Consider the following 13,786-nt stretch of genomic DNA (forward strand, 5'->3'; position numbering starts at 1 on the left):
CTTAAGCATCGAAACTATGGATCTGCTAATAAAGAAGGAAGCAAGCCGCATGAAGTATAAGTAATGTGAAGAAAAGCAAAGCGAGCGGCGCGCCGAAAAGCAGGTTTGAAAGCCGCGTCTATAGTCATGTCTAATAGCACATCTATAGACGCGTCTAAATACACAGAGTAGACGCACGTTTAGATGCGCCGTTAGACATGATTTTAAAGATGCGACTATAGACGCAGCTATAGACGTGCCACAGAGTTTAAATTAAACATTTGAAGAAGAGCAAATTTGGTGGGTTGTTTGTTTGTAGGATGTCTTCATCTTCAACAAGTAGCTCCAGTGAGGATGAATCCCTCCGTATCCACTATCGCGAAATGTGATTGGAGCAAAAAATCAAATGTTTGTGTGATTGATGACGAGGAAACATGTATCGTGCACGCAGGATTACACTCAATCATATCTCAAAGTATGGAGAATGGGATGTGACTGTAAACAGGGTAAGGGTTTGTAAGTTAAGGTTGATTGAGATACCTATGGGTGTTCATATGTTTGAGTTATGATCCCGTTTTAATTTGATACAGGATGCAGTGCCACACCCGCATATGTTACCCTATGCCCGTCGTGAGGAGGCGAAGCATCGGCGATATGAGGTGGGATCTTCAGGAGGGACCGTTACGGATGCATGGAGTGATGGTGATAGTAGCCCTCCGCCATTACCTCATGAAGCCGTGGAGGAGGAGGTGTTTGATGATATGGTGTGGGATTTATATGTCCATCAAGGGAGGGATAATAGCATGGAGCAGGATGATCTTTTTACTGCAGCATCGACTCCACTGTTTGAGGGGTGCACATTCTCTGTTCTACGTGCCTCCCTTGAGTTACTAAACTTGCAAACCATCTATGGATGGAGCAATGCAAGTTTGAATGCATTACTCAAGTAAGCTTTAAAGTCGATTTTGCAAACATGGTGAATTATGCTAGTGGGTCAATTACTCGAATGCTTTTCCTCATTTATGGTCTTCACGTGCAGGCTATTGTGTAAAATGCTTCCAAGGGAGAATAAACTACCAACTACCGACCTCAAGAGATATGGCAAGGCAACATGTGACCTCTCTTGGAGGATTAGATTACAAGCGCATCCATGCATGTGTCAACGATTGCGTTTTGTTTCGTGGACTACATAAGGATGCAAGAGAGTGTCCTACTTGTGGAGAGGCAAGATATAGAGCAGATCTCAAAACCTTGGACGTGCCTCGTAAGGTATTGCGACATTGTCCCATGATCCCTCACATCCAACATATGTTCAAGTGCAAATCTATTGCAGAGCTCATGTCATGGCATTCCTCCCATCGATCAACCGATGGCAAGTGGAGAACTCCCGCGGACTCTCCTGCATGGAAGCATATTGAAGACACATGGCCAAGCTTCAAGGAAGAACCTAGGAGCTTGAGACTTGGATTGGGTATGGACGGTGTGAACCCATTTGGTCTCAAAAGCACGTCTTACAGTTTATAGCCAGTGGTATTGGTGAATTACAATCTTCCACCCTCTATGGCTATTAAGAAAGGACATGTCATGCTGTCCCTTCTAATTCTAGGGAAACATAAAGTAAAAAACCCTGATGTTTATTTGGAGCCTTTGATTGATGAGCTAGAGATACTTTGGAGAGGTATCGAGGTGCATGATGTGAGCAGGTCTCCCTCGTCACGAGACTTCAACTGCAAAGCAGTCTTGATGTGGACGATGCATGACTTCCCAGGCTATGGCGAGTGTTCAGGTAAGCATTGCATTTTTAATTAAGAATAAGCAAAGGATGTGGCACCCTAAACCCACCTTCCACTCTTAATTGCATCTATAGTTCAGGTCTCACTACATCGGGTTACCATGCATATCCTGTTTGTGGTCCTTCGCTAGTTGCCTCACGGGCAGACCATTGAATAAGGTCATCTATGAGAATCACCATCGATTTCTCCCACCTGATCATCCTAGATATGTTGCCCCTTGGAATGAAGTCCTCCCACAATCACTCACTGTGGGAGATTGGATGAGAATTTGGGACGGTTCCACAACTCCTGCACCACTTGGCATGAGCCGGTAAGGGTTTGTAACTATTGGCTGGAAGTAAAGATTGGCTATATTGGCTGAAAATAAAGATTGCACGCTAACACTTTATTTTGTTTAGATACTCCATCTTTTATCGTTTACCATATTGGTCCCACCTCAAGATCAATCACCTGCTTGATCCCATGCATATCTTCAAGAATGTGGCATCTACCATTTGGGAGCATTTGAATGGGACACGAGATTTGGCAGGCATAAGGGAGGATCTACGTACCACAGGGAGGATGCGTGAAGCTTGGCCTCAAGAGAGACCAAATGGGCGTGTTTTTTTACCTCGTGCATCGTGGATGTTATCAAAGCTAGAGATGGCGACGGTGAAGCGCGCTATTACTACAATTCGTACTCCCACTGGATGCATGAGGTGTTTGAAGGGAGCCTTTACAAAGAGCAAGAAAAGAGGTGTAGAGCAATTATATGGCTTGAAATCTCATGATTAGCACAAGATGCTCCAAGTAAGTATTTTATGTGCATAATATCTTTTTCCTTTCAAATTTGTGAGTGAATAGCTATAAGCAACTAATCAACCACCTCCTCGCGGGTTCAGTTCGTACTACCTACTAGCATTTCACGTAGTGCATCAAAGGACGTGAAAGATTGTATTTACAAGATGGGCGAGCTTGTGAGGTATGTGAGCTCAAAGGAAATAGATCCCACCACGCTTAAAAATGCTCGAGTTATGTTAGTGGAGGCGGTTTGTTTAGTGGAGGAGACATTTCCACGTTCTATTCTCACAAGCCAACTACATCTCATAGTGCATTTGGTGGATGAGATTGCTATATGCGGTACTATACATGCACGATGGTTGTTCTTCCTTGAGTGCGTCATGAAGACCTTGAAGGGCTTTGTGAGACAAAATGCAAGACCTGAAGGTAGCATGGCCGAGGGTTGGTTGGTACAAGAGTCACTTGTATATATTTCTGAGTTTCTTGTTGATGTGGATAGCTCTCTCCCACGACTATGGAGAGATGATGAAGACCTAAGGATGACCTCTATTGTGCCTCAAGGGAAAGGACACAATAAAGTAATAGACACGGAGTTGCATAATAGTATCAACCTCTTTTGCGTGCTTAATAGTGATGTGATGAAAAGATGGGTGACAAGATATGAGGATGCAAAGGCAAGAAGACAAGAAGAAAGGGCCCTCTTTCGTACACACCACGGATCTCGTGTGCCATACCCTCAGCATCTAAGAGCACTTCCAAAGGATATTCATGTGGATTGGCTACTTGATGAAATGGAGAAAGCAGAGAAAGACGAGGGGATGCATATCACAATGGAAGAATGGGAGTATGCTAGGGGATGCATGAGCAAGGTCGGTATATAGAATGTTATGCATAAGTTAGGAGCTTTCAATAATTTAGATTGCTTATTTAATTGATTTTTTCTTGGTGTAGTGCACTATGTTCAATGCTATATGGTGTGAGGGCAAGCATTTTCGAACACAACGGATTGATGATAAGAGAAACACACAAGATTGCGGCATCATTGCTAGCTTTGAGGGAGCCAATGGAGCCATGGATGATTATTGTGGCATAATCCCGCTTGTTGATTGATTGGGTTAGAAGTAGAGATTCTGCCAACGTTCATCTAGAGCTTGCTCTGTCCGGATGAGAGAGGCGCTAGGATCCTTACCTCTTTCAAAAAACCACGATGAGCCTTTTGGGGATCATCTAACCTTATCTTTTTTATAGCTACCGCAGTTCCATCTACGAGTGATCCTTTGTACACCTTGCCAATGCCACCTGAACCGATGACATTCCCCTCATCCAACCCTTGGGGAGCAATCAGAAGTTCGTTTTCCTCGAAAGGCCGTGCTAGTTGCTTGTAAGATTTGCTATGCCAAGAAAAGGGGCGTCTGGACCTCGGCACAAACCACCAGATTACTATAGTTACGATGATCACAAGAATTCCACTCGCGATGGCCCCTCCAATGATCTGGGATTGTCGGGAACCATTCGGAGTTGGCGATGGGCACGGACTATCTATCATGATTCCGCAAAGACTCGAGTCACCAAGAAATGAATTCTTTCTCAAATTCCGAAAACCTCCCGCATCTGGAATCTGTCCTGACAAGTTGTAGTTATACGAAACGTTGAAGAAGACGAAGGTCTCCGAAATATGACCATTCAGACTGTTGTTTGACAAATCGAGAGACAGAAGCTCTTTGCAACTAGTGCCTATGCTGTCGGGAATAGAACCCTGGATCTCATTCGACGATAGGTCGATGACCTAAACAAGCGGCAAGTTTCCCAAAGTCGCAGGAATGTTACCCGTTATCATGTTGCTGGACAATGACAGTTGTAATAGAGAGGTACAATCACCTATGCAGCCAGGAATTCGACCTGCGAATGCATTTCGTTGCAAGGACAGCGTCTCTAACGACTGAAGTTGGCACACTTTTTATGATTGGCATTGATAATATCCTTCACACCATGTAGGAAGATCTATAGAGTGTCTAGAAGTTGAGAGACCATAACCGTTGAATCCAACACCAATAGCTCCTTATTATGAACTACGATGGCTTCATGCTATGGGTGAACACTCTACATGGGCTTCTCACTAGAGTCGACTACCTTGGACTTACCTTTATTACCCACCACCCTCCATTGTTCACCTAAATGTGTGTTTGGCCCTCGTTGATCCATGATCGCATTTGCTCGTGGTTGGATATGATGACGGGATCACTTGATTAGAAGCAAATTGGATTGGTGCACTCTCTTGCATGCTCAAATCTAATGGTAAAGAAGGTCGCACTCCAAGGGATAACAAGCACTGAAGCATTGGGAAACATGAAGGACCTACTCAAATCATCGTTGTAAAGAGCTTTCGAAATAAAGCGCACCAAAAAAATCCTTTACCAATGAATTTTGCCATATAGGCCAAGGCTGGGATATCGCATTCAAAACTAGCTAGGACCTATTGGAGCTCCTCCAAAGTTGGTACCCTGCTGGTAAAGAAGAAGTAGGCACTTTCTCTTGCCAACCGCTTGAGCTCGGCTTGATGTCTTCAACCTGGAGCTCAAAGTTTGCAAAATGCTTCTAACCCACTTCGTACCACCCTTTGGTTGCAACTTCCCTTGCGCGATCTGTTTGGCTTCTTCCAACTCCAGCGGAGTGAAGCTCGGTTAGGATTTTTTTGCCAGTGCTTCCATGTAAGACATCGATTCTCCATTCTTTTCAAGTTGCTCACCCAAAGCCTAACCTGTAGTGACCACCTTTTTTGAGGCACTACTCTCATCACTACTCTCCACCTCTTTTGAGGTACTTCCATCCTCACCATGCACCACACTCATTGTTTTCACACACTTGACACCTACTAAGTCACTTCTCCATCTTTTTAGGGAGCCTTTTCTCCCTAGCATCACATAGGAATGGGTGGCGGGCATGCACTACTTAGGCCACAATCTTGTCACCATGCTCGCATGGACCTAAGCAAATTATGTTATTGCTAGATGGCTTCCTTTTGGATTGACAATATTGCAAACAACATAGAGTTTCATTTTGGATTTATTTTCAAATGTAGATGGATGAAGGGTATCAAAAAGTTCATGGAGTGACTATAATGTGTACTATGAACAAAATACAAAAATTTAAGGAAAAACAATGGGAGATTAGCAAACTTTCTTTCAATTAGATGAATGCCTCTTGGATGGACAATATAGCAAGCAACCTAGAGGTCTAGTTTGTCATATTTATTTACAAATGTACATGGAATTTCAGGGTATCAAAAAATCAATGGACTGAAGATGCATTGACACCCCGTTGACATCACAACATAAAACTTTGCATACCTAATTGAAATTTTGTGCACTAGAGGATCTTAGCATCTCATTTAAAATTAATTTTATCATTTGGATTAACATGAGATATTTTTACACAAAAACATTTCATTTTACATCACACATTGTTCATTTCATGGCTCAAGTAATTATTTGCCCTTTATTGGCAAAACTTTGCTTTGACAACCTTAGACAATTGAGACTTTCATTTGAATATCAGCTGCACATTTTGTGCTTATTTTTAATTGACCCTTTTATTTGAATCATTAATTTGAAATTACATTTCATATTTTTAATTTTTACACATTTGACAATTCATATTGACATTATTTGTATGTTGCACTTACAAATAGATATATTATTATATGTTGCACTTAGAAATTTTTGGATATATAGAAGAAATATGAGAGTTTTAAAATTTGTAAAAATTTTAATTTGCCTACATTATATCTTGTTCAAATTAAATTATACAAGATTCTTATATATATGCTCATTTTTAATATAAAAATTCACATGGATAATACAATGTTCTTGGTTGCATAAACAACTCATTTCTATGTAGGTAATTGAAATCACCACATAGAAAAGATACATTTGTTCTAATTAACTATATAGGAACTTCGAATCCACTTGATTCTCCATATAAAAAGTCACATTTCTTAGAAAATACACCACTTCTTATATAGGAAACATAAAATCCACTTCATTCAAGAAAGTCACATTTCCTACATAGCATTGCATGGTCTATATAGGAAATATAGTTTCCTATATACAGAAGACCTCATTTTCTATATAGATAACATAGAATCCACTTGATTCTCCACACTAAAGTCAAATTTCCTAGATAGCACTACCTAGTCTATATAGGAAAAAGAATTTCCTAGATAAAGGGGGGAAAATCTCTCTTCCTAACTAGGAAATATCCTTAAATTTCCTAGTTACCTAGAAATTTCCTATATAGAGATTGGTCCAAAGTCCCTTGTGAGCTGCCTGCCAGTTGTTTGTGGGAGAGTGAGATCTGGGTCACACATTGAGCTTGAACATCGCATGTAATGCCAGTCCAGTTGCATGGGACGGTGCCTATCATCCAACTTCGGAGAGCTCCTTGGGGATCTCCGCTTACATCTGCATCCATCCTGATATTGTGGGTGGCCGATCCAGCGTGCGTGACGATCGGCGCTGCCAACCAGGCAAGACGTGCGATCATAATGATTCACAGCAACTGCGATACTAACGAATAACGATGAATCAGAAATTGCTGAAATCGTTTGAATTTTGCACATGCTCAGATATAGTTGTGGGTGTGTGACGATCGGCATTCCCAAATGGCCAAGACGTGCTAGTGAACTTTGAACATGCTCAGATATAGTTGTGGGTGTGTGACGATCGACGCTGCCAAACAGCCAGGTATCAAACCGATATACATTAAATTATTCATACCAGCTGCGAGCACGCGATACTAACTACAAACTAAGATATCCTCAATTAAGTTACGATGAAACTGATAACATCAGAGTTACTACAGCAACTGTGATACTAAGTTTTAACTCTGAATCTCGTCAACCACGTTAAGAAGAAACTGATTCCGATCATGCATACACAGACCAGAAAATATTCATAGCAGCTGCGAATCGCGATTCTAACCAGACCGATCGTCGCCGAAGTGAGAATACGTTGACACTTTTGGAGAATTCGAAGCTCTCAACGTCATCATTTTGAATTTTAAAGTCTTGAAATCAGAGGGGTAGCTCTTGAAATCAGAGGGGTAGGGTAGCTCTTGGAATGAGGAGTAGCTCTTTAAATGGTCTTCAGTTTCCAAGTGAGAATACGTAGAATTTCAAGCTCTCAACGTCATCATTTTGAATTTAGGCTCTCCTAGATTCCCTAAAATTTAGGGTAGCTCTTGAAATGAGGGGCAGCTCTTTAAATGGTCTTCAGTTTCTACATTTAGGCCCACCTAGATTCTAGGAAATTTCAACGAGGGGTAGCTCTTGAAACTAGGGTCCAGGGGTAGCTCTTTAAATAGTCTTCGCTTTCCACATTTAGGCCCACCTAGAATCCAGGCAATTTCAAAGTCTTGAAATCAAGGGGTTAGCTCCTAAAATGCTCAACTATGTCTCTTCAAGACGATTTCAAAACCTTCATATCCTTAAAGAAATGATGGAGATAACCCCATCAAGCATGCAATATATAGCTATAAAATTTCAAGCTAATATATATAGCTATAAAATTTTAGGCTAAGTAAGAATTTTTTCATTTTCTATTGAGAGTCGTCTTTTGGACACCTCATGGAGAACTCTTTCCTCTAGACTTATATATATCAACTATGGATTCCCATAACTAAATATTTCAAAGGAGTGGAGGAGATACACGACCTTTACATGTGAGATTTGTCTCAAGCCTCCAAGCCTTCACTTCACCATGCTGAAATTCCATTAATTAACCAGTGGATGCTTGAGTTAAAAGAGCTGCCTTACCCATATTTTGTGCAAGGCTTTCACTAGACTACATGATGATGCTATGAAAGAAGTACCCTCATGAATAAGATGAAGCCAATCGAGCACAAACCTCATCAATAAGATGAGAATAAGATGAAGCCAATCGATCACAAACCTCATAAATAAAGGGATGTCGTCATGAATCACTCTTCTCTTTAAATTACTCCCGTTCCCTCTTCCTTGCCCCACCCATCCCCTTGAACTCGATTTTCTAGCAATTAATACATTTTTGAATTCTTTTCTATTAGGGGTAGTTATCCTTTTGAAGTAGGCCCCTAATTAGGTGTTTTCAAGTCTCAGAAATGGCCTACTTGTGGGGCATGCTAGCATGCTCGTAAAGTCTACAAGACTTAATGAGTGAGCATAACTATTTAACTACAAGACATGCAGTTGTGTAGTATATCATATTGAAACTACACGATAGGATGTGCATATTTATGATAGTTTTTCCCAAATCAAATGGCCTTCTTTAAACTTGTCTCACCACTCACCTCTGATGATGGGATGTTCGATATTGCACCCTAAGAGTGTAACCATTTTAATTTGAAATTAGATTGGAACTTCAGGAATAAAACAATTTAAAAAGTGAGATTACAAGTTGGAGTACTAGACTTATACCCCACGAGCAGCCACCGCAACCCAATTGACTGTCACTCCCTGTGCCTCCATCTCAAAGAACGACGCCCTCGCTTCTAAGTGGAATGCGTGTTTGTGCTCTTCCCCCATGGGATGGCGACCAATCACACAACATTGCTGTGGACCCAAATTACAAGAATTAGATAAAGTGCATGTAATGTGTAGTAAAACAAATAGAACAATAAATTAAATGAGAAGTAGACTTACCACCCATGCCTCGAGCCTGGCTCGTCCACCACTACCGACGTGCGAAGCACCTACGATGTCCAGTCGTCTCCTCGCAACCTTCTTTTGATTGTCGAACTTTGTGGACGTGTCCCTCAACACCTTCTTCGCCACCTTCCAGTCACCTTTATCTGCCGCCCAACTCGGTTTAGCTTCCTCGCCATGATGGCATCTTGCAGCTCTTACCTGCAATGCTTCAAGACACCACACATGCACGAGAGCATGTAATGCTCATCAAACTTATACTATGGGGGGTTAGGGAATTTTCTTTTTAACTCTTGCAAGACTGCCTCCTTCTTGTCGTTATCTTGGAGCCGCCAGTCATGAAGTATGTTGTTATTGAAATGGTGGCTCATCAACCACCTCATGGCTGTAATCTTTTGCATCGATCGCCTTTTCATTTTCTACGATCTGTCAACCCATAGTGACCTCATAGTAAAGTTCTTGGGGTGGGGAATGATATGATCCTTCCCTAAGGCTAGGCATGGGAGTAGCAGATCGGGTGGAAGCAGGGGTGGAAGTGGCATTGTCAGTGCCGATGGTGCATGAAATGATGGGCCTTGTCTGTGGACAAGTGGCGATCGGTACCTCATCATAGCGGGGAAGGTCATGAATGACCTCCATTTGCTCATGTGCATCTTTTGTACATTGACCCAGACCACGACAAGAGCTAGAGCCTTTCGAACTCTCCTTAGGAGGTTATCATCATTCCCTATGTGAAGGGTAGGGATCAAAGTGGGTGGAGTCAACCGCATCTACTGCTACACCCATGCCCAAACAGGTTCTTGGAATGCCTCTATCAATGATCAGGAGAAGAGTATGCAGGGAACACCTGCGTGGTCATGAACCTAGACAGTCCTCCAGAGGGGAGAGTTGATGCCCCTACTACAGGAGAGGGACGATAGGAGCTCAAAATGTCTCAAGGTCAATTGTGCTCATTGAATTCATGAAGTCCTCAAGACTCATGAGTGGCTCGGATGCCCTGGAATGGGAGGACCTCTATGAAGACGGAGAGGATCTGTGTGTCGAGGACATGGTTTGTAGTTGGGATGGGTAAACACAAATAAAATTAGTATGATTAGACAAGTTAATCCAATTACATGCACATGAATAAATAAAAAACATATCAAATTATGCATCCACGCAAGCAAGAGGACAATATGCATTCACATAATTAAGATACATAGTCCAAAAAACAAGCTTTAATTTGTACATTGTCCATAATAACTATAAAAAAGAGTATACAGTGTTAGGTGCTGGGTTTCAATCTACAAATGTATAAGCAAAGGGAAACTAGGCAAGGAGCATCATCAATGGGGATGTCTCGGTGCCACACGTGGAGCTCACTCCGATGGAAGATGATCGTCTGGATCTCCCCGCGATGAGGTGTGGGTGGTGTGTGGTGCCCATCAAATGTCATCCATCTCCATGTCGGTGCTGCTTGTGCCTCTCCTAACAACCAACCGTACCAAATTTTCACACACACATGACAAAACCGCAGCTAGAAGGAGGAACCCTACTATGTCCGCAAATTGCTGGTATGCCATCTGTACATGAAAGGGGTATGAGATAAAGGGGAAGACAACTATATGCAAATGCATATGGATACGCATATATGAAGTAGATGCATCATGAGTGTGATCGGTAGGGGAATTAGAGGAAGAGGGCATAAGGGAAGGGAAGAGGGCAAGGCATATGCATCTTGCAAATGCATATGCTCATGCTTAGGCAAGGGCAATCTTATAAGTGATAGGATAGGGGAATTAGGGTTGAAGATCGTATAAGGGAATATGCATCATGCAAATGCAAGGGCATATGCATCATGTAAATGCATATGGTTATGCATAATAAGCATTTGCATATGCATATGCTTAGGCAAGGGCAATCTTATAAGTGATAGGATAGGGGAATTAGGGAAGAGGGCATACGGGAAGGCAAGAGGGCAAATAGGGGAGAAGGCATATGCTTAGGAGTGATAGAATAGGGGAAGGGGGTTTATGGGTGAAAGCATATGATTATGCTTATGCAAAGGGGGCTTAGGAGTGATAGGATAGGGGAAGAGAGCTTATGCATGAGCATATGAGCATAAGCATCAGCATATGAGCATAAGCAAGGCAAAGACGGCAATGCAAATTCTTAGGAGTGATAGGATAGGGAAAGAGAGCTTATGAGTGAAATAGGGGAGAGGGAAAGCATATGATTATGCTTATGCTTATATGCATATGCATGAGCATATGAGCATATGCTCATGCATAAGCATAAGCATTTGCATATGCTTATGAGTGTGAGAGGGTAGGGGAATTAGGAAAGAGGGCATAAGCAAGGCAAAAAGGGCTTATGAGTGAAAGAATATGATTGGCTTATGCTTCTATGTATATGCATGAGCATATGAGCATAAGCAAGGCAAAGAGGGAAATGCAAATACTTAGGAGTGATACAGTATGGGAAGAGAGCTTATGAGTGAAATAGGGGAGAGGGAAAGCATATGATTATGCTTTTGTTTATATGCATATGCATGATCATATGCTAATGCATAAGCATAACCATTTGCATATGCTTATGAGACTTCTGAGAGGGTAGGGGAATTAGGGAAGAGGGCATAGGCAAGGCAAAGAGGGCATAAGCAAATGCTTAGGAGTGATAGGATAGCGGACGAGAGATTATGAGTGAAATAAGGGAGAGTGCATAAGCAAGGCAAAGAGGGCATAAGCAATGCAAAGAGGGCAAATGCTTAGGAGTGATAGGATAGGGAAAGAGAGCAAGGCAAGCATATGCTTAGGCAAGGGCAAGCTTATGAGTGATAGGATAGGGAAGAGGGTAAGGCAAATGCATCATGCATATGCATATGCATAATAAGCATCACAACAACACAAAGCATCCTTAGATGAACACAAATGCATTTCCTTAACTTAAAAAGAAACTTACAGGTGTCTATTAGCGTGTCCATAGACCCGCGTCTATAGGTGTGTCTATATAATAGACAAATGCACATATAGATGTGTCTATAGAGACACTATTAGATGCTCTTTAGAAATTTAAAGAACATAAAAAGACCCGCTCATAGATGCACTTATAGATGCTCTGCAGAATTATTTAAAAAAAAAAAGCAAAATTTGTGTTGTTGAACAGAATGCTGTGTATGCTCTGTGGTTACAAGAATCCCATTTCCATGGTGTGCAATTGAATTCTTACAGCCAACCACATTTTAATTGGCACAGTTGGCATTTTCATTAGCATGATTCCAAGCACATCTATAGAGGGACAACATGTATCAATGTATGAAAAATAAAATCTTTTTTATAATATTGACATTATTTAAGTACTTTAAAATATGTGGCCAAGGGCACTTCAGTAGCCCAGATATACTACTCCTCAGTAATTAACCCCTCATCATAGAAGTTCCTCCATGTATGTCCTCTGCGATGTCCATGAAGGTATGCTATCTCGACAGGAGTAGGGTACCTGCCCATGATATCAAGCTGCAAGATGACACAATTTGTGGAGGGGTTAGTAAAAAGAAACAACCTCCTAATAAACCATATAAACACAATATAATTTGAGATCGATACTTACAAATTGGGCCTCCCATGATTCAACACCCCTTGCTCCAAAATGCATGTTTCCATATTGCTCCATTTGGATCCTTCGTGCCTCCACGTGCTACAGATTGGGGTCCACCTTCATTGCCTTCATTGCTTTCTTCCACTCACGCTTATGAGCAGTGTGGGGCTGGCCCTTTGGTGGTTGACCTGCCTCTCTACTGGCAATCTCGGCTAGTGCATGTCTCTTAAGTGAAGATATTTTATTGGCAAGTATAACAACAATCTTTGGCTTTGCCCATTTATATGTGAACTCAACATTGGGGGGATTGGGATACCTAGAGCATATAACATTGATGGTCTCATCAGTGAACCTTTTTGGATTCTCTTTGTATGGAATAAAACAATCTTAGTAGTTGTTAGCAACTACAGAGTGCATGAAGGCCATGATGTCCTTCCCTCGTACATCTATCAAGATGCCTCCTCTCTGAGTGATGTCATAGAAAATTATACCATCGCCCTCTGGCACGTCTACATCATCTGAATCATCCTTGCCCCCACCATTACCACCCCAAAGCACTATGCCATGCATCCCCCAGAGCTGTCCTTGCTACTATACTTGTTAGCTGGTTGTGACGAGATAGTACACTGGCCACTTGTCTCTAGAGAAGGGACTCCCAACCGCACAGGAGTACATTGGCAGCTTTGCGAGATAGAAGGGCCTCTTGACCACACGGGAGTATGCTGGCGGCTCTGTGAGATAGAAGGGCCTCTTGACGGTAGGGGAGCAGGGACTCCAAACCGCTGCAGGGGAGAAGGGAGTATTGATGATCGGGGAGAAGGGACTCCAGACTATAGTGGAGAAGGGACTCTTAGTGATTGGGGAGGTGGTTGGTAGGCTGTCTCGTCTCCACAGGAGTAATCTTAGCTAGTGTGGGTATGGGGTGGTTTGGAGTCTGTATTGTCGACTCTTAGGGGGTGTTTTGAGTACCCATCATGTA

Source organism: Dipteris shenzhenensis, chromosome 28 (genome assembly GCF_047967505.1).
Source record: "Dipteris shenzhenensis isolate YYH24624 ecotype China chromosome 28, Dip_SZ_1.0, whole genome shotgun sequence".
Classification (NCBI taxonomy): Eukaryota; Viridiplantae; Streptophyta; class Polypodiopsida; order Gleicheniales; family Dipteridaceae; genus Dipteris; species Dipteris shenzhenensis.